The sequence below is a fragment of the Macaca mulatta genome, chromosome 1 (genome assembly GCF_049350105.2).
Source record: "Macaca mulatta isolate MMU2019108-1 chromosome 1, T2T-MMU8v2.0, whole genome shotgun sequence".
Taxonomy (NCBI): Eukaryota; Metazoa; Chordata; class Mammalia; order Primates; family Cercopithecidae; genus Macaca; species Macaca mulatta.
This window is the reverse complement of record NC_133406.1, coordinates 208,356,983-208,378,084: the sequence shown is the minus strand read 5'-3', so window position 1 is coordinate 208,378,084 and position 21,102 is coordinate 208,356,983. Positions and strand designations below refer to the sequence as shown.

The following is a 21,102-nucleotide window of genomic DNA, read 5'->3' as shown; positions in this document are numbered from 1 at the left end:
AACCCCGCCTCTACAAAAAATATAAAAATTAGCTGGGTGTGGTGGCACGTGCTTGTAGTCACAGCTACTCTGGAGGCTGAGGTGGGAGGCTCGCTTGAGCCCGAGAAGTCGAGGCTGCAGTGAGCCATGATTGTGCCACCACACTCTAGCCTGGACAACAAAGTGAGATCCTGTCTCAAAAACTAAAAATAAGGCTGGGCGCGGTGGTTCATGCCTGTAATCCCAGCACTTTGGGAGGCCGAGGCGGGTGGATCACCTGAAATCAGGAGTTCGAGACCAGCCTGGCTAACCTGATGAAATCCCGTCTCTATTAAAAATACAAAAAAATTAGCTGGACATGGTGGCAGGAGCCTGTAATCCCAGGTACTTGGGAGACTGAGGCAGGAGAATCACTTGAACCCGAGAGGCAGAGGTTGAAGTGAGCCAGGATTGCGCCATTGTACTCCAGCCTGGGCAACAGAGCAAGACTGTGTCTCAAAAAAATAAATAAATAAAAATAAAATTTAAATTTAAAAAAAGCTTTGAGGCCAGGCGCGGTGGCTCAAGCCTGTAATCCCAGCACTTTGGGAGGCCGAGATGGGCGGATCACGAGGTCAGGAGATCGAGACCATCCTGGCTAACACGGTGAAACCCCGTCTCTACTAAGAAATACAAAAAATAGCCGGGCGAAGTGGCAGCGCCTGTAGTCCCAGCTACTCGGGAGGCTGAGGCCGGAGAATGGCGTGAACCCGGGAGGCGGAGCTTACAGTGAGCTGAGATCCGGCCACTGCACTCCAGCCTGGGCTACAGAGCAAGACTCCGTCTCAAAAAAAAAAAAAAAAAAAAAAAAAAAAGCTTTGAGAATAGTTTTTACTTTTTAATGTATTTTTTTGAGACAGGGTCTCGCTCTGTCACCCAGGCTGGAATGCAGTGGCATGATCTTGGCTCCCTGCAACCTCTGCCTCCTGGGTTCAAGTGATTCTCCTGACTCAGCCTCCCACAGAGCTGGGATTACAGGTGCCCACCACCATGCCTGGCTGATTTTTGTATTTTTAGTAGAGACAGTTTCGCCAAGTTGGCCAGGCTGGTTTTGAACTCCTGGCCTCAAGTGATCCACCTGCTTTGGCCTTACAAACTGCTGGGATTACAGGAGCCACCGCGCCCGGCCGAGAATAGTTTTAAGAGGATTTGTTTCTAATTAAAGTGAGTGACTTTATGAACATTCTGGGAGAGGAACTCAGCAGATGACCTGGAATTGGAAAGCAGCGGTGAGGCTGCTCCTGATCAGTCATGTGCCTTGCCCATGTTTCCTATCCACTTCTCTTTGTGCCTGTGTGGGGTCCCTGGCCACTCTCAGAAGACCACCTTTCTCCCACCCATTCCTCAGCTCAAAAGTGCTGCCCAGGCCGGGCGCGGTGGCTCAAGCCTGTAATCCCAGCACTTTGGGAGGCCGAGACGGGCGGATCACGAGGTCAGGAGATCGAGACCATCCTGGCTAACACGGCGAAACCCCGTCTCTACTAAAAAATACAAAAAAGTAGCCGGGCGAGGTGGCGGGCGCCTGTAGTCCCAGCTACTCGGGAGGCTGAGGCAGGAGAATGGCGTAAACCTGGGAGGCGGAGCTTGCAGTGAGCTGAGATCCGGCCACTGCACCCCAGCCTGGGCAGCAGAGCAAGACTCCGTCTCAAAAAAAAAAAAAAAAAAAAGTGCTGCCCAACCCTGACCTAATCACTGTCCTGTCCTTCAGTCCAAATCTTCCAAAGGAAAACACCTGAGTTTCTGCCCAGCAAAAGACTGGTTCCCTCAGATCACACATGGCACCCCTTGGGTCAGGAAGCAGGGGGCTCTGACTGAGGATAAGTGGTGGCCATGGGGACAGGTCCCCTGAGAAGCGGCCCTGGAGAGGGACAGGAAAGTTGACCTGCGTGTCTCCTAAATAAATAAAATCATGCCTGGCAGGAAATTTGAGAGGAATGCACATGATATACTTCCAGGAGCTCCCAGAATTAATGGGGGAAAAAACTGCAGGTGGCTGTAGGGTTTTCCATTAGAAGGGGAGTAAAGTGTATTTAGTTATTTGAAAACAGGTGTTCAAACAGAAACTTGTATACAAAGGTTCACAGCAGCTCTGTTCACAATAGCCTAAAGGTGGAAATATCCAAATGTCCATCAACTAATGATTGGATAAACAAAAGCGCCACACACACACACACACACACACACACACACACACACACATGCGTGGAATATTATTCATCCATTAAAAGGAAGTTCTGATGCCTGCTACAACATGGAGGAACCTTTAAAACATTGCTTCAGGTGAGAGAAGCCAGTCACAAAGGACCACATATTGTTTGATTCCATTTATATGAAATATCCTGGCCGGGTGCGCTGGCTCACGCCTGCAATCCCAGCACTTTGGGAGGCCGAAGCGGGCGGATCACAAAGTCAGGAATTTGAGACCAGCCTGGCCAACATAGTCTACTAAAAATTAACAAATTTAGCGGGGCCTGGGGGCGGGCGCCCGTAATCCCAGCTACTTGGGAGGCTGAGGCAGGAGAATCGATTGAACCAGGGAGGCGGAGATTGCAGTGACCCGAAATCGCGCCATTGCACTCCAGCCTGGCGACAGAGCAAGACTCCGTCAAAAAAAAAAAAAAAAAAAAGAAAAGAAAAGAAAAAGAAGGGAGGAAGGGAGGGAGGGAGAGTGGGAGGGAGGAAGAAAGGGAAGAGAGAAGAAGAGAAAGAAGGAAGAGAAGGAGAAAGATCCTGAATAGGCAAATCCATTAAGACAAAAAGCCCAGTGGCGGTTGCTGGAGGCTGAGGGAAGGAGGGAATGGGGAATGACTGACTGCTCATGGGTGCCGGTGCCTTTGGGGCGATGAGAAAGTTTTGGAACTATATAGTAGTGATGGTTGCACACCATGAATATCTTTAATGTCCCTAAGTTGTATTTTTAAATGATATTGTTACGTATTTTACAATTTTAAAATAATCTAATTATTGTTCTTGGGACGCCCGTAGGTCCCCCTGGCAGGAGGGGTGGAGGGGGAATGATTGTGGCTGCGCGCAGAGCTGGCCGAGGGCGGGAGGGCGTCGGGGCTGCCCGGGACCTGCAACCAGCCTGGCAGCGGGCGGCGGCGGCGGCGTTGGGATGCGGGCCACGGGAGGTCGGCCCCCAGACTTCTCCCGGCCGGGAGCAAAGCGGGAGACGCCAAGGCGAGCAGGCGCCATTTGCAGCCTGGGGCGCAGCAGCTACAGCGCCGGCTCCGAGGGGTTGGGAGCCGCCAAGGAGGCGGCGCGGGCGGCGGCGGTGGGCGTTAGCGGGCACTGGCTCCTGGCCGCCCCTCCCCGCCCCCGGCCCCTCCTGCGCACCCGAGAGGGGCTGCGGAACAATGGCCGCGCCGCCGTCGCCGCCCGGCCCTGCCCGGGGAAAGGCGGGAAAGCGCGCGGAGCCTCCTGCTGGCGGCGGCGGGAGCGTCTGGAGCCGTCCGGCGCCGCGGACTCCGGGGAGGATTGGTCTGCGCAGCGCAAGGACAGCAGCCGCCGAGGGCGGGGCGCGGGCCAGCGGATTTGCAGAACTTCCCTCAGTTGGGCTTTGTCTCATTTCGACTGGATTCAGGTTCTGCATCCTAGACAGGACTGTCACAGAAGGGCTGCTGCGATCTTAACGCAGCGCATCAAGTGGCACACGATTTCAGCTTGTCAATTTGTCTCATCACTGATGATGCTCAGTTTTATCTTTAAGATGCTGTCTGTAGGCTTCTCCGCTGTAAGGTCACGCTCACTTTGCAGTTATAATAAAAGTATTTTGTAGGGTGGTACTTTGAAATTTCATGAATCACCCATTTCTCATCAAACGTTTTCAACTTTATTTTTGTTTTTGAGACAAGGTGTCGCTCTGGCACCCAGGCTGGAGTGCAGTGATGCGATCACGGTTCACTGCAGCCTCAACCTCCGGATTCAACTCCCACTTCAGTCCCCTGAGTAGCTGGGACTACGCGGGTGCCGCCGGCTTTGGCCTCCCAAAGTGCTAGGATTACTGGTGTGAGCCACCATACCCGGCCCATTTATTTTTTTCATACTTACGGACACATGGTTTTCTTTTTCTTTCTTTCTTTTTCTTCTTTTCTTTTTTTTTTTTTTTTTTTTTTTTTTTTTTTTTAGCTAATGAGGAGTTCTCATTATATTGCCCAGCTGGTCTTGAACTCCTGGACTGCTGCCTTAGCCTCTGGCATAACTTGGCATTACAGGCACAACACTGGGCCTGGCTGTTAGGTTATAATATGTTGCTGTCATTTATTTTATTTTATTTTTATTTTTTGAGATGGAGTCTCGCTCTGTCGCCCAGGCTGGAGTGCAGTAGCGCGATCTCGGCTCACTCCAACCTCCACCTCCCGGGTTCAAGGGGTTCTCCTGCCTCAGCCTCCCGAGTAGCTGGGATTACAGGCGTGCATCACCATGCCTAGCTAATTTTTGTATTTCTAGTAGAGATGGGGTTTCACCATGTTGGCCAGGCTGGTCTCGAACTCCCGACCTCAGGTGATCCACCTGCCTCGGCCTCTCAAGGTTGCATGGGCAACCCTGTCTCAAAAAAGAAAAAAAAAAAAAAAAAAGCGCAAAAGATTTGAACTTCACCAAACAAGATATATGGATGACAAAGATAGCATTAATGATTGGGAAAATGTAAACTGAAACAGCAAAGCAAAATAAAACCACCATACCTACTAGAAAGGCTAAAAAACAAAAAACAAAACAAAAACCAGCAGTAGCAAGCACTGGCAAGGATTCAAAACAACGGAACTCTCACAAATTGCTGATAGGAAAGCAAAATTATACAGTTACTTTGGGAAACAGTTTGGCAATTTCTTATTTATTTATGAATGAATGAATGAATGCATGAATGAATGACAAGGTCTCACTCTGCCACCCAGGCTGCAGAGTAGTGGTATGAACACGGCTCACTGTAGCTGTGACCTCCCAGGGATTCAAGCAATCCTCCCACCTAAGCCTCCCGAGTACCTTTGACTATATGCATGCACAACCACACCCAGCTAATTTTTTATTTTTTGTAGAGGTGGGGTCTCCCTATGTTGCCCAGGCTGGTCTCGAACTGCTGGGCTCAACTCATCCTCCTGCCTCAGCCTCCCAAAGTGATGGGATTATAGATATAAGCCACCACCTGGCCATTTCTTACAAATTTAAGTGTATACTTAGCATATGACCCAGAAATCCCACTCCTAAGTATTTACCTAAGAGAAATGAAAACTTACATTTATACAAAAGTCTAGATATGAATGTTTAGAGTAGCTTTTTGCATAAATTCCCCAAAAGAAGCAATCAAAACGTTCTTCAACTGGCGAATAAACATCCACACAATGGAATATTACTCAGCAATACAAAAGAAAAAAATATTGTTACATGCAACAATAGTATGAATCTTTAGTGCATTATGTTAACTGAGAGAAACCAGACTCAAAAGAATATCTAGTGGTGGTGAAAATGGTTGCCACGGGATGGGAGAGTGTAAAGGAGGCTAACTACTAAGGTTCAGCACAAGGGAGGTTTTTGGGGGGCTGTGGGTAAGATAATTGTTCTGTATCGTGATTGTGGTATTGGTTACACAACTCTATGCCTTTGTCAAAATTCACAGAACTATACACCAAAAAGTGAATTTTACTGTATATAAGTTAAATAGTAAAAAATAAAAATTTATAGTGGCTATATTTGAAAAGAAAAAAAGACTGTTGATATTAAAATTAATGAAATAGTTTAGTATATTTTACTTAATGTATTTGAAATGTGGTCATTTCAATTGTAATCAGTATAAGAAATTACGAATGAGCTATTTTACATTCTTTTCTTTGTACTAAGTCTTGAGAATTTGGTGTGTATTTTATATTTACAGGACATCTTAATTTATGCTAGCCACATTTCAAGTGCTCAGTAGCCACATGTGACTAGAGACTATCATACAGGACAGTACACGTCTAGATCATGATTGGAAAAAAAGTAAGATGTTTCCAGCCTTGAGCAACAATCATCAAATACAGGGTAAAATTTTCCAACCAAGTAGAATATACTACTTAAGCCGGGCGCGGTGGCTCACACCTATAATCCCAGCACTTTGGGAGGCCAAGGCAGGCGGATCACCTCAGGTCAGGAGTTTGAGACCAGCATGGCCAACATGATGAAACCCCATCTCTACCAAAAATACAAAAATTAGTCAGGCACGGTGGTAGCCGCCTGTAATTCCAGCTACTCAGGAGCCTGAGGCAGGAGAATCATTTGAACCCAGGAGGTGGAGGTTGAAGTGAGCTGAGATCTCGCCACTGCACTCCAGCCTTGGTGACAAGAGCAAGACTCCATCTCAAAAAACAAACAAAAAAAAAACAAGAATACACTACTTAAAATTATCAGACTTAAAAAAAATCTGTAAACAATCATAAGGAAAAGGTATAAAAATATTAATTTTTGTATTTTTAGTAGAGATGGGGTTTTACCATGTTGGCCAGGCTGGTCTCAAACTCCTGACCTCAGCCTCCCAAAGTGTTGAGATTACAGGCGTGAGCCACCGCACCCAGCCGTCTTCTGCCCTCTTATCTCTTCCTCACTCCATACTTCACCCTGGTGAAAACTTACTTCTCCTTTGAGCCCAAGTCTCCATAGGCTTCCTTTTCCTGAAATCCCTGCTTGGTAGGGCAGGAACTGGGTCTTATTCTTTGTACAGTGGGCCCCCAACACTGTTTTCTTCTTCTTTTTTTTTTTTTTTTTTTAAGACGGAGTCTCCCTCTGTCGCCCAGGCTGGAGTGCATGGCGCGATCTCAGCTCACCACAAACTCCGCCTCCTGGGTTCACGCCATTCTCCTGCCTCAGCTTCCCGAGTAGCTGGGGCTATACAGGTGCCCGCCACAATGCACAGCTAATTTTTTTTTATTATTATTTTTAGTAGAGATGGGGTTTCACCGTGTTAGCCAGGATGGTCTTGACCTCGTGATCCGCCCACCTCAGCCTCCCAAAGTGCTGGGATTACAGGCGTGAGCTACTACGCCCAGCGAAAAAGACTCTTGAATATATGTAAGGTTTTTTTTGGTTTTTTTTTTGTTTTTTTTTTTAAGAGGCAGGGTCTCACTCTGTTGCCCAGGCTGGAGTGCAGTGGCTACTTTACAGGCACAATCATAATGGGCTACATCCCTGACCTCCTGGCCTCAAGTGATCCTCTTGCTTCAGTATCCCAAGTAGCAAGGACTACAGGTGCCAGCCTCTACACCTGGCTTATATGTAAATTTAATATCTGGAAAAAGTGGCTTTTTAAATCTGAAGGAAAGGGTGCCTTATTAAATAAACATTGTTGGGACAATTGGGTAGCTATATTGGAAAAAAAAAATTAGATCATATACAGCAAAATAACATTTAGATGGATAAGAGTCTTAAACATTAAAAAACATTAACATATTAAAAGAAAATAACAGGTAACATAAACTTGATGTGAGAAAATATTTCCTAAGAAAAAACATAAAACCCAGAGACCATAGAAGAAAAGAAAAAGTAAGGTTTACTGGGTCAATACAAAATATTTTGTAACATGAAAGATATTATAAACAAAGTTAAAAGATGAAAAAAGATTGGAGTCATATATTTGTCAAACATATAATGGAGAGAGTTGATATTGATAATACGTAAAGAGTTCCTTAAGAAAAAGCCCAAGACGCGGGGTGGTGGCTCATGCCTGTAATCCCAGCACTTTGGGAGGCGGAGGTGGGTGGATCATTTGAGGTCAGGAGTTTGAGACCAGCTTGGCCAACGCGGTGAAACCCTGTCTCTACTAAATAAACAAAAATTATCGGGCGTGGTAGCCCACACCTGTAATCCCTGCTACTTGGGAGCCTGAGGCAGGAGAATTGCTTGAGCCCAGGAGGCGGAGGTTGCAGCGAGCAGAGATCGCACCATTGCACTCCAGCCTGAGTGACACAGCGAGACTTCGTCTAAAAAAAGAAAAGAAGTCCGGGCGTGGTGGCTCACGCCTCTAATCCCAGCACTTTGGGAGGCCGAGGCAGGCGGATCACAAGGTCAGGAGATCGAGACCATCCTGCCTAACACGGTGAAACCCCGTCTCTACTAAAAATACAAAAAATTAGCCGGCTGTAGGCGGGCGCCTGTAATCCCAGCTCCTTGGGAGGCTGAGGCAGGAGAATGGCGTGAACCCGGGGGGCGGAGCTTGCAGTGAGCCGAGATCGCGCCACTGCACTCCAGCCTGGGCGACAGAGCAAGACTCCGTCTCAAAAAAAAAGAAAAGAAAAGAAAAGAAAAACTCCAAATAACAACAACAACAACAACAAAAGACAAAGGCTATTGACAGGAATTTACAGGAGAAGAAATGAACACCTAATACCCAATAACATATGAGATGTTCAGCCTCACTAGTGAGGGGAGGATGCAAGGCAAAACAATAGATAGTTGCTATTTTTTAACCAATCAAATTAGCAACAATTAAAATGATTCATAATATCCAGTTGATAAGGTATTAGGAAGAGGTTTTTTGTTTGTTTGTAGTTTTTTTTTTTTTTTTTTTGAGACAGAGCCTCACTCTGTCACCGAGGTTTGAATGCAATGGTGCGATCTCAGCTCACAGCAACCCCGGCCTCCTAGGTTCAAGTGATTCTCCTGCCTCAGCCTCCTGAGTAGCTAGGACTACAGCCACCCGCCACTATGCCCGTGGTGTATTTTTAGTAGAGATGAGGTTTCACCATGTTGGTCAGGTTGGTCTCAAACTCCTGACTTCAAATGATCCACCTGCCTCGACCTGCCAAAGTGCTGGCATTACAGGCATGAGCTACCACACCCAGCTGGTAGAATATGAATATGTATATATACACATATATATATATATATATATATTTTTTTTTTTTTTTTTTGAGATGGAGTTTCACTCTTGTTGCCCAGGCTGGAGTGCAATGGTGAGATCTCGGCTCACCACAGCCTCTGCCTCCTGGGTTCAAGCGATTCTCCTGCCTCAGCCTCCTGAGTAGCTGGGATTACAGGCATGCACCACCACTCCCAGCTAATTTTGTATTTTTAGTAGAGATGGGGTTTCTCCATGTTAGTCAGGCTGGTCTCCAACTCCCAACCTCAGGTGATCCACCTGCCTCAACCTCCCAAAGTGCTGGGATTACAGGTGTGAGCCACTACACCCAGCCCCGGTAGAATATTTTAAAAGGCAATTTGTTGGCCAAGTGAGGTGGCTCATGCTTGCAATTCCAGCACTTTGGGAGGCCGAGGCAGGCAGATCACTCGAGGCCAGGAGTTCGACACCATGGCAATATGGCAAAACCTCGTCTCTGCTAAAAATACAATAGCTGGGTGTGGTGGCACACACCCATAGTCCCCACTACTTGGGAGGCTGACATGGAAAATCACCTGAGCCCGAGCAGTAGAGGCTACAGTGAGCCGGGTTTTTTTTGTTTTTTTTTTGAGACAGAGTCTCGCTCTGTTGCCCAGGCTGGAGTGCAGTGGTGTGATCTTGGCTCACTGCAAGCTCTGCTTCCAGGGTTCACGCCATTCTCCTGCCTCAGCCTCCCAAGTAGCTGGGACTACAGGCACCCACCACCATGCCCAGATAATTTTTTGTATTTTTAGTAGAGATGGGGTTTCACTGTGTTAGCCAGGATAGTCTCGATCTCCTGACCTCGTGATCTACCCGCCTCAGCCTCCTAAAGTGCTGGGATTAAAGGCGTGAGCCACCGCACCCGGCCAGTGAGCCATGTTTACACCAGTGCACTCCAGCCTGGGTGACGGGAGACCCTGTCCCCTGCCAAAAAAAAAAAAAATTGTTAGCACAGTATGTCAAAATTTAAAATATAAATCCCTTTTGACCTAGCAATTATACTTCTAGTGAGTCTCTTCTGCAGAAATGCAGGCAGGCAGCTGGGCGCAGTGGCTCATGCCTGTAATCCCATCACTTTGGGAGGCAGAAGCATGTGGATCACTTGAGGCCAGGAGTTTGAGTCCAGCCTGGTCAACGTGGGAAAACCCATCTCTACTAAAAATACAAAAATTAGCTGCGCATGGTGGTGTGCACCTGTGATCCCAGCTACTCAAGAGGCTGGGGCACGAGAATTGATTGAACCCGGGAGGCAGAGGTTGCAGTGAGTTGAGATCATGCCACTTCACTCCAGCCTGGGCAACACAGGAAGACTCTGTCTCAAAAAACAAAACACAACAAAACACAAAAATTAGCTGGGAATAGTGGTATGCACCTGTAATCCCAGCTGCTTGGGAGGCTGAGGCAGGAGAACCCCTTGAACCTGGGAGGTGGAGGTTACAGTGAGCCGAGATCATGCTACTGTGCTCCAGCCTGGGTGACAGAGCAAGACTCCATCTCAAAAAAGAAAAGAAAAGAAAAAGAAACACAGGCAGGCAATGAGGCAGGGAGGATGGATGTAAGTGGGGAGATGAGGAGCAGGCTGGGACCCACAGATGCAAGTGGGAACCCCACCGAGATGGACTGGAACCCATGTCAGTTTACACTGCTTCCAATCCAACCTTGCTAATGTGGGTGTCTCACAGAAGTCAGGGCCCTTTGTCGTAGAGCAAAACATGTTCACCTGGCTCATGAGTCAGAGAAGCTGAAGGAGGATCTAGGAGAAGGTAGAGAAGTTTCAGGTCCAGCTGCTGCTTCATATCCAAAGGATGTGAGTCAGCAGATTTTCTGCCCTTCAAATATCCCCTAGACCTCCCTTATGGTCCACCCTAAAGGAAACATGCAAGAAAGGAAATTCTGGGAAATGTCATTTAGTCCAGCCAAGTTGATGCACTGCAAATTGAACATATGTGCAGATACATGTCCATTCATCATTGTTCGTAATAGGAAAAATAAGAAATAGCTTTAATGTCCACTGATAGGGGAATAGTCAAGAAAATTATAGTGTATGGTATACACACACACACACACAATGCATACTATGGAATCCTATGGTAAATATATCCTATGTATATATATACTGTGATATAAATATATTCCATACTATGGAATGATATGGTATGCGCGCACACACACACTGCATACTATGAAATACTATGCAGACTTTACAATGAATGAGATCAGCTTTTTTTTTTTTTTTTTTTGAGATGGTCTCATTCTGATGCCCAGGCTGGAGAGCAGTGATCACTGCAGCCTCAACCTCTGGGGTTCAGATGATCCTACCACCTCAACTTCCTGAGTAGCTGGGACTACAGGTGTACACCACTATCCCCGTCTAAATTTTTGTATATTTTTGTAGAGATGGAGTTTCGCACCATGTTGCCCAGGGTGATCTCAAACTCCTGGGCTCAAGCAATCCACTTGCCTCGGCCTCCCAAAGTGCTGGGATTACAGACATGAGCCACCATGCTCAGCCTAGATCTGCCTTTAAAATGAACATGACTACACACCTACCACAATGGCTAAAATGAATAAAACTGACAACACCAAATTTGGAAAAAAATGTGTAGTAACTGGTACTTTTTTTTCTTTTTCTTTTTTTAAGTGTAAAATGGTACAGCCACTTTGGGGGAAGAAATGTGGCAGTTTTTTTTTGTTTTTTTTTTGGCTTTTTTTTTTAATGTGGCAGTTTCTTATAAAACTAAACATATGCCTACTCTATGAACCAGCAATTCCACTCTTAGATATTTACTCAAGAAAAATGAAAATATGCATGCATAAAAACACTTGTACAGAAATGTGCATAGCAGCTCTCTTCATAATAGCTAAAACCTGGAAGCAGATCAGGTGTCCATCAATAGAATATATATAATCTTGTATATTCATACAATGGAATACTCAACAATGTAAATGAATGAACTACAGCTACAAGCAACAACAGGGATGATTCTCAAAAACATTACACTGAGTAAAATAATCTTTACACAAAAGAGAGCATGTTTGGCCAGGTGCAGTGACTCACATCTGTAATCCCAGCACTTTGGGAGGCTGAGGCGGGCAGATCACTTGAAGTCAGGAGTTCAAGACCAGCCTGGCCAACATAGTGAAACCCCATTGCTACTAAAAATACAAAAAGCCGAGCATGGTGGTGGGCGCCTGTAATCCCAGGGAGACTGAGGTAGGAGAATTGCTCGAACCCAGGAGGTGGAAGTGAAAGAAATCAGGCACATTCCTCAGCCCCGGGCTCAACACAAACAGGCCCAGTACAAACACATCCCACCATATATCTCTCAATTTCCTGAGCCCAGTACAAACACCATATATCTCTCAACTTCCTGAGCCCAGTACAAACACATCCCACCATATATCTCTCAATTTCCTGAGCCCAGTACAAACACCACCTGGAAAATCCCCGATAAGGACACAGCCGTTTGTAGTTTTACTGAAAGCGCGGGAACCAATAGAAAAACTAGTAAATGTATAACTTAAAATGTAAACCAATTGTAATGCTGTAACCAAAAGAATTCCCTTGTTCCCCTGTAACTTTACTATCCTATTTACCTCGGGTATAAAAGGCAAGCACTTGCATTGTTCGGGGCCCTCTTGTATGCTGTGGAATGGAGGGACCAAGTTCAAACTTGCAGTAAAAGATCCTTGCCGCTTGGCTTTGACTCTGGACTCTGGTGGACTTCTTTGGGGAACAAACGGTCTGGGCATAACAGAAGTTGCAGTGAGCCAAGATCACACCACGGCACTCCAGCCTGGGTAACACAGTGAGACTCTGTCCCAAAACAAAACAAAACAAAACATGTTTTATAGTTCCATTTATATGAAGTTCTAGAACAGGCAAAACTAAACTTTGTGGAATCAAAGTTGAACAGTGTTTGCCTATAGGAAGTTAAGGAAAGACCTGGTGGGGCATGAGGGAATTTGCTGGGGTGATGATAAAGTTCTGGGCTAGGTGTAGTATCTCCCATCTGTAATCCTGTGGGGAAAAGAAAGAGATCAGCCTGTTACTGTGTCTATATAGAAAGAAGTAGACATAAGAGACTCCATTTTGTTCTGTATTTGAGATGCTGTTAATCTGTGACCCTACCCCCAACCTTGTCCTTGCAAGAGACATGTGCTGCGGTGACTCAAGGTTTAATGGATTTTGGGCTGTGCAGGATGTGTCTTTGTTGAAGAAGTGCCTGAAGGCAGCTTGCTGGTTAAAAGTCATCACCATTCTCTTAATTTCAACTACCCAGGGACACGTACACGGCCAAAGGTCGCAGGGACCTCTGCCTAGGAAAGCTAGGTATTGTCCAAGGTTTCTCCCCATGTGATAGGCTGAAATAATGCTAAAAGGTTTATGGAGATGTTTGCATATGCATCTCAAGGCACAGCATTTTCCTTTAAACTTATTCATGTCACAGAGGTTTTTGTTCATATGTCTTACTGCCGATTTCCTCCCTACAATGATCCTATTGTCCTGACACTCCCTTATCTTTAAGATGGTAAAGATCTTATCTTTAAGATGGTAAAGATAATTATCAATAAATACTAAGGGAACTCAGAGACCGGTGCAGGCGTGGGTCCTCTGTAAGCTGAGTGCTGGTCCTCTGGGCCCCGGCTTTTCTCTATACTTTGTCTCTGTGTCTTATTTCTTTTCTCAAGTCTCTCGTTCCACCTAACGAGAAACACCCACAGGTGTGGAGGGGCAGGCCACTTCTTCAAATCCCAGCACTTTGGGAGGTCGAGGCAGGAGGACTGCTTGAAGCCAGGAGTTCAAGACCATCCTGGCCAACATGGCAAAACTCTGTCTCTACAAAAAAAAAAAAAAAAAGAGCCAGGCATGGTGGCACATGCCTGTAATCCCAGCTAATGGGAGGCTGAGACACAAGAGTCTGTTGAACCCAGGAGGTCAAGGCTGCAGTGAGTCATGATTCTGCCATGCACTCCAGCCTGGGCAACAGAGCAAGACTCTGTCTCAGTCAATCAATCAATAAAAGGTTCTGTGTCTTCATAGAGGTTTTGGTTATACAGGTATATGGATTTTTAAAAACTCAGCAAAAGTTGACTTAAGATGTGTGCATGTCATTGTATGTAAATTTTACCTTGAAAGAAAATATATAAACATTGAACTTTAATTAATTATATATGTGCCTTTTTTAAGGGGGAAGTATACTGATGCCTGCAATTTGCTTTGCATCAAATTGTGTCAAATTTACAATGCATCAAAAAGGAAAATGAATGGATGAATGGACAGTGATAGACAGATATGAGATAAAACAAACTCACGCCTGTAATCCCAGCACTTTGGGAGGTTGAGGCGGGCAGATCACCTAAGGTCAGGAGTTCAAGACCAGCCTGGCCAACTTAGTGAAACCCTGTCTCTACTAAAAATACAAAAATTAGCCAGATGTGGTGGTGGGCGCCTGTAATCCCAGCTACTTGGGAGGCTGAGGCAGGAGAATCGCTTGAACCTGGGAGGCAGAGGTTGCAGTGAGCTGCAATTGAGCCACTGTACTCCAACCTGGGCGACAAAGCAAGACTGCACTTCAAAGAAAAAAAAAGGCCGGGCGCGGTGGCTCAAGCCTGTAATCCCAGCACTTTGGGAGGCCGAGACGGGCGGATCACGAGGTCAGGAGATCGAGACCATCCTGGCTAACACGGCGAAACCCCGTCTCTACTAAAAACACAAAAAATTAGCCGGGCGAGGTGGCGGCGCCTGTGGTCCCAGCTACTCGGGAGGCTGAGGCAGGAGAATGGCGGGAACCCGGGAGGCGGAGCTTGCAGTGAGCTGAGATCTGGCCACTGCACTCCAGCCTGGGCAACAGAGCGAGACTCCGTCTCAAAAAAAAAAAAAAAAAAAAAAGAAAAAAAAAAGAAAAAAGAAAAAACACAACAACAATAAAACAGAAACATAATAGTTGTTGTGTAATACTTTGTAACCAATATAGTATAGAAATAAATAAAATGAATTGTGGAAACACTAGCCTAATATTACATTACCAATAATTTTGGGCAAGATATTTTAGCTAAAACAACATTAGATGAAACGAAGTGACATTTAATGTGATTCCCTTTGTGAAAGTTTTCATGAAAATAAATATAGGCTGGGTACGGTAGCTCACACCTGTAATTCCAGCCCTTTGGGAGGCCAAGGTGGGAGGATCACTTGAGCCCAGGAGTTCTTGTTGGAGGTGACTCTCTGAAGAGTCTATAGGCAGCACAGATCTCACTGCCACCCTGGAAACATAGTTAAGACGCTATCTCTACAAAAAAAAATTTAAGGCCAGATATATATGTGTATATATATATGAGAATGTATATCTACCAGCTGGGTGTGGTGGCTCACACCTGTAATCCCAGCACTTTGGGAGGCTGAGGCAGGCGGATCACTTGAGGTCAGGACTTCCAGACCAGCCTGGCCAACATAGTGAAACCTCGTCTCTACTAAAAATACACAAAATAGCTACTTGGGAGGCTGAGGCAGGAGAATCGCTTGAACCCAGGAGATGGAGGCTCCTGAGTGAGCCGAGATCATGCCACTGTACTCCAGCCTGGGTGATAGAACGAGACTCTGTCTCAAAAAAATAAAAAATCGTCAGGCATGGTGGCACATGCTTGTAGCCCCAGCTACTTTGCAGGCTGAGGTGAGGAGATCGCTTGAGCCCAGGTGGTTGAGGCTGCAGTGAGCCATGATCATGCCACTGCACTCCACCCTGGGTGATAGAGCAAAAACCTGTCCAAAAAAAAAAAAAAAAAGGAAAATACAGTCTATTATCATTTAACAATGGGATACATTCTGAGAAATGCATCATTAAGTAATTTCATCTTTGCATGAACATCATAGAATGTACTTACACAAACGTAGATAATATAGTCTATTATACAACTAGGCTATATGCTATGGCCCAGGGGTCCACAACCCCTGGGGCACAGACTGGTACCAGTCCCTGGTCTATTAGGAATCGGGCTGCACAGGAGTAAATGGCTGAGCTCCACCTCCTGCCAGATCAGCGGTGACATTAGATTCTCATAGGAGTGGGAACCCTACTGTGAACTGCGCGTGTGAGGGATCTAGGTTGCGCGCTCCTTATGAGAATCTAATGCCCAATTATCTGAGGTGGAGCAGTTTCATCCCAAAACCATTTCCGTCCCCGCCTTCCATGGAAAAACTGTCTTCCATAAAACTGGTCCCTGGTGCCAAAAAGGTTGGGGACCGCTACTACAGCCTATTGATCCTAGACTACAAACTTGTGCAGCATGTTACTGTATTGAAAACTGTAGGCAACTGTAACACAATGGTATGTATGTATGTATGCATGCATGTATTTATGTATATATGTATTTGACGGAGTCTTGCTCTGCCCAGGTTGGAGTGCAGTGGTGCTATCTTGGTTCATTGCAACCTCCGTCTCCCGGGTTCAACCAGTTCTCTGCCTCAGCCTCCCAAGTACCTGGGATTACAGGTGCCCACCACCACGCCTGGCTAATTTTTTTATTTTTAGTAGAGATGGGGTTTCACCATCTTGGCCAGGCTGGTCTTGAACTCTGGACCTCAGGTGATCCACCTGCCTCAGCCTCCCAAAGTGCTGGGATTACAGGCGTGAACTACCGCACCCAGGCAAAACAATGGTATTTCTATACTGAAACATAGAAAAGGTACAATAAAAATGTAGTATTGGCTGGGCGTGGTGGTTCACGCCTGTAATCCCAGAACTTTGGGAGGCTGAGGTGGGTGGATCACCTGTCAGGAGTTCGAGACCAGCCTGGCTAACATGGTGAAACTCTCTCTCTACTAAAATTACAAAACTTAGCCGGGTGTGGTGGCGTGAGTCTGTAATTCCAGCTACTTGGGAGGTTGAGGCAGGAGACTTGCTTGGACCCAGGAGGGCAGAGGTTGCAGTGAGCAGAGATTGTGCCACTGCACTCCAGCCTGGGAAACAAGACTGAAATTCTGTCTCAAAAAAAAAAAAAAAAAAAAAAAAAAATGTAGTATCAAAAATTAACAAAATGGTACACCTATAATGGTACAACTAATGGCACTTACTATAAATGGAGCTTGCAGGACTGGAAGTTGCTCTAGAAGGGCCAGTGAGTGAGTGGTAACTGAATGTGAAGGCCTAGGACATTATTGTACACTACTGTAGACTTTATAAACACTGTACACCTAGGCTGAATATATTTATTTTCAGACAGAATCTCACTCTGTTGCCCAGGATGGAGTGCAGTGGCATGATCTCAGCTCACTGCAACCTCAGCCTCCTGGGTAGCTGGGACTACAGGCACATGCCCAGCTAATTTTTGTATTCTTAGTAGAGATGTGGTTTCACCATGTTGGCCAGGCTGGTCTTGAACTCCTGACCTCATGTGATCTGCCCACCTCAGCCTCCCAAAGTGCTAAGATTACAGGCCTGAGCCACTGCGCCCAGCCGGCTAAATTTATTTTTTAAAATTTCTTTCTTCAATAGTGAATTAACTTTAGCCTGCTCTAACATTTTTACTTTATACACTTTTCAATTTTTAAAAAACTTTTATGGCCGGGCGTGGTGGCTCATGCCTGTAAACCCAGCACTTTGGGAGACCGAGGCGGGCGGATCAAGAGGTCAGGAGATTGAGACCATCCTAACACAGTGAAACCTTGTCTCTACTAAAAATACAAAAAATTAGCTGGGCGTGGTGGCGGGTCCTGTAGTCCCACTTACTTGGGAGGCTGAGGCAGGAGAATGGTGTGAACCCGGGAGGCGGAGCTTGCAGTGAGCCGAGATCGTGCCACTGCACTCCAGCCTGGGCGACAGAGCGAGACTCCATCTCAAAAAAAAGAAACTAAATAAAAATAATAATAACTTTTTAGGCCAGGTGTGGTGACTCATGCCCATAATTCCAACACTCTGGGCGGCTGAGGCAGGAGAATTGCATAAGCCTAGGAGTTAAGACCAGCCTAAACAACTTAGTGAGATCCCATCTCCACAAAAAATAAAAAATAAGCTGGGCGTGGTAGCGCCCATAGTCCCAGTTACTCTGGAGGCTGAGTGGGGAGGATCACTTGAGCCTGGGAGTTTGAGGCTGCAGTGAGCCATGATCAAGCTACTGCATTCCAGCCTGAATGACAGAGGGAGACCTTGTCTCAAAATAGAAGACAAAAAACAAAAAACTCCACTTTTAACTCTTTTGTAATAACACTTAGCTTAAAACACACATTCTACAGCGGTACAAAAATATTTTCTTTCTTTATATCCTTATTCTATAAGCATTTTCCTATTTAAAAATTTTTTTTGAAACACCATGACTGGCTAATTTTTGTGCTTTTTTTGTAGAGACAGGATTTCACCATGTTGCCCAGGCTGGTCTTGAACTCCTGAGCTGAAGCAATTTGCCCACCTTATCCTCTCAAAGTCGCTGGGATTACAGGTGTGAGCCACCTCACTCGGCTAATTTTTTTACTTTTTAAACTTTTTTTGTGAAAAACTAAGACACACACACACACACCAACACACACATACACTAGAGTAGACTAGGCCTACACAAGGTCAGGATTACCAATATCACTGTTTTCTATCTATACATCTTGTCCCACTGGAAGGTCTTCAGGGGTAATAACACACATGGAGCTGCCATCTCCTATGATCACAGTATCTTCTTCTGGAATTCCTCCTGAAGGACCTGCCTGAGGCTGTTTTACAGAAAAATTTTAAAAATATAACTAGAAGGAGTACATTCCAAAATAATGATAAATAGTATATAGTATTTAAACACACAAACCAGTAACATTTTTTTTTTTTGAGATGGGGTCTTGCTCTGTTGCCCAGGCTAGAGTGCAGTGGCCCGATCTCAGCTCACTGCAGCTTCTGTCTCCTGGGTTAAAGTGATTCTCCTGCCTCAGCCTCCCAAGTAGCTGGGATTACAGGCGCATGCCACCATGCCTGGCTAATTTTGCATTTTTAGTAGAGATGGGGTTTCACCATGTTGGCCTGGCTGATCTTGAACTCCTGACCTCATGATCCTTCCACCTCAGCCTCCCAAAGTGTTGGGATTACAGGCGACAACCACCGTGCCCGGCCCATAGTCATTTATTATCAAGTATTCTGCACTGTACATAATTATGTGTTCTAGACTTTTGTATGACTGGCAGCACAGATTTGTTTACACCAGTGTCACCAGTGCTAGGATGCTACCGCAGCTACGACATCACTAAGCAATAGGAAGTTTTCAGCTCCATTATAATCTTAGGGGACCACTGTTGTATATGCAGTCTATTGTTGACCAAAATGTCATTATGCGGTGCATGACTGCAGTTATTGTTGGATGATGTGTTTTGAATTGTGGTATGGGGAACTATGGTCACTGGAATAATAAACATATAAAGTATAGGTTTCTAATTCTGAGATGAGTAAGATCATTACATTTGTTAAGGAGCTGGTACAAATTCACAGGTATCTGTTCTAGCTTCGTTTCCTCTTTGCTTGCCCTTTTTTTTTTTTTTTTTTGAGAGGGTCTCACTCTGTTGCCCAGGCTGGAGTGCAGTGCCATGATCTTGGCTCACTGCAACTTCTGCCTCCCAGGCTCAAGCAGTCCTCCCGAGTAGCTGGGACCATGGGTGTGTACCACCACACCCGTGGTTAATTTTTTGTACTTTTTGTAGAGAGAGGGTTTTGCCATGTTGGTCAAGCTGGTCTCAAACTCCTGAGCTCAAGCGATCTCCTGCCTTGGCCTCCCAAAGTGCCGAGATTACAAGTGCAAGCCATCACACCAGGCCCCCCGTCTTTGCTTTCTATTAGTCTTTTATTTCCCTGGTCACCAGCGGTTTGTCCAACAGCTTATTTTCCCCTTTTCTTCCAATGAAGAGTCCCACATCTTCATCAAATTTAAATGTTTTTCTCATTTGAATATCTCAGATAACCGATGATCTTTGTGGTTACAGTTTTGGTGATGAACACATTCATTTATTCCTCAAATGTATTCAAATTATCAATTTATCTCTTAACTTCAAACTTAAGCTTTTTTGCTCTGCTTTGTGCAATCAGTTGACTGACTCTATACATTTCTTCTTTCCTAGCTAGAGCAGTGTTAGGCCCTGTCAATAGAGGGCGCCAGAGGGAGACTGCAATAGCAGAGGCAGGGGCTTAGCGGTTTCAAAAAAAAAACTTTTTTTTTTTTTTTTTGGAGACAGTTTCACTCTCTGTTACCTAGGCTGGAGTGCAATGGCGTGGTCTCAGCTTACTGCAACCTCTGCCTCCTGGGTTCAAGCAATTCTTCTGTCTCAGCCTCCCAAGTAGCTGAGACTACAGGCGCCCGCTACCATGCCCAGCTAATTTTTGTATTTTTAGTAGAGGCGGGGTTTCACCATGTTGGCCAGGCTTGTCTCCAACTCCTGACCTCAGGCAATCCACCCGCCTCAGCCTCCCAAAGTGCGGTGATCACAGGCTTGAGCTACCACGCCCGGTTTCAGTGTAAGTTTCTTCTTGATCCTACAGTGCAGCTCCATGGGGAATGGTGCCCACCCTGCAGTGAGTTTGCTGGCACCCTGGTGGGTGGCCACAGATGTTCCAGCCCACACCTGTGGCACCTCAACGAACTTCACCATCCAGCAGGCTGTAGACATATCCTCTCTGAAGAGGTCTAAATCTCAGTCTTGGTGGGGCATGGGAAAGGAAGTCCTCTTGCGAGTTTCTTCTTTCTTTGAGTACTCTCCTTCAAACTTAAAGGTAATAGCTGGTCCTGTTTTCTTTGCCATTTGCTACATTTGCTATTTCTGTTTGTTCATTTATTTGAGACAGGGTCTCACTCTGTCCCTCAGGCTGGAGTGCAGTAGTGCAATCATGGCTCATGGCAGCCTCAACTCCCAGGCTCAGGTGATCCTCCTGCCTCAGCCTCCTGAGTAACTGGGATTACAGGCATGCACCACCATGCCTGGCTAATTTGTTGACCAGGCTGGTCTCAAACTCCTGCGCTCAAGTGATCCTCCCACATCGGCCTCCCAAAGTGCTGGGATTACAGGCATGAGCCACCATGCCTGGCTGTATTCTTGTTTTCTTTGGAGCTCTGTTTCCATTTTAGTAGATAACTACTTGTGCTGGTCAATTTTGAGTGTCAAACTGGAGGGTGTTTTGATGAGATTAACATTTAAATCTGTGAACTCTGAGTAAAACAGATTGCCTTCCATAACATGGGTGGGACTCATCCAATCAGCTCAAGTCCCAAATAGACCACAAAGA

At 45.8% G+C, this 21,102-nt stretch overlaps 1 protein-coding gene across 1 annotated transcript in view; it reads right to left on the bottom strand.

Annotated features, from left to right (window-relative positions):
• Positions 1–16,046, bottom strand: part of LOC144334483 (uncharacterized) — a 165,179-nt gene extending 149,133 nt beyond the window's left edge. The window contains exon 1 of the mRNA XM_077964609.1: positions 16,043–16,046. The gene's annotated coding sequence lies outside the window, so the exon portion shown is untranslated. The remainder of the gene's footprint in view (positions 1–16,042) is intronic.
• Between the last annotated feature and the right edge of the window lie 5,056 nt (positions 16,047–21,102).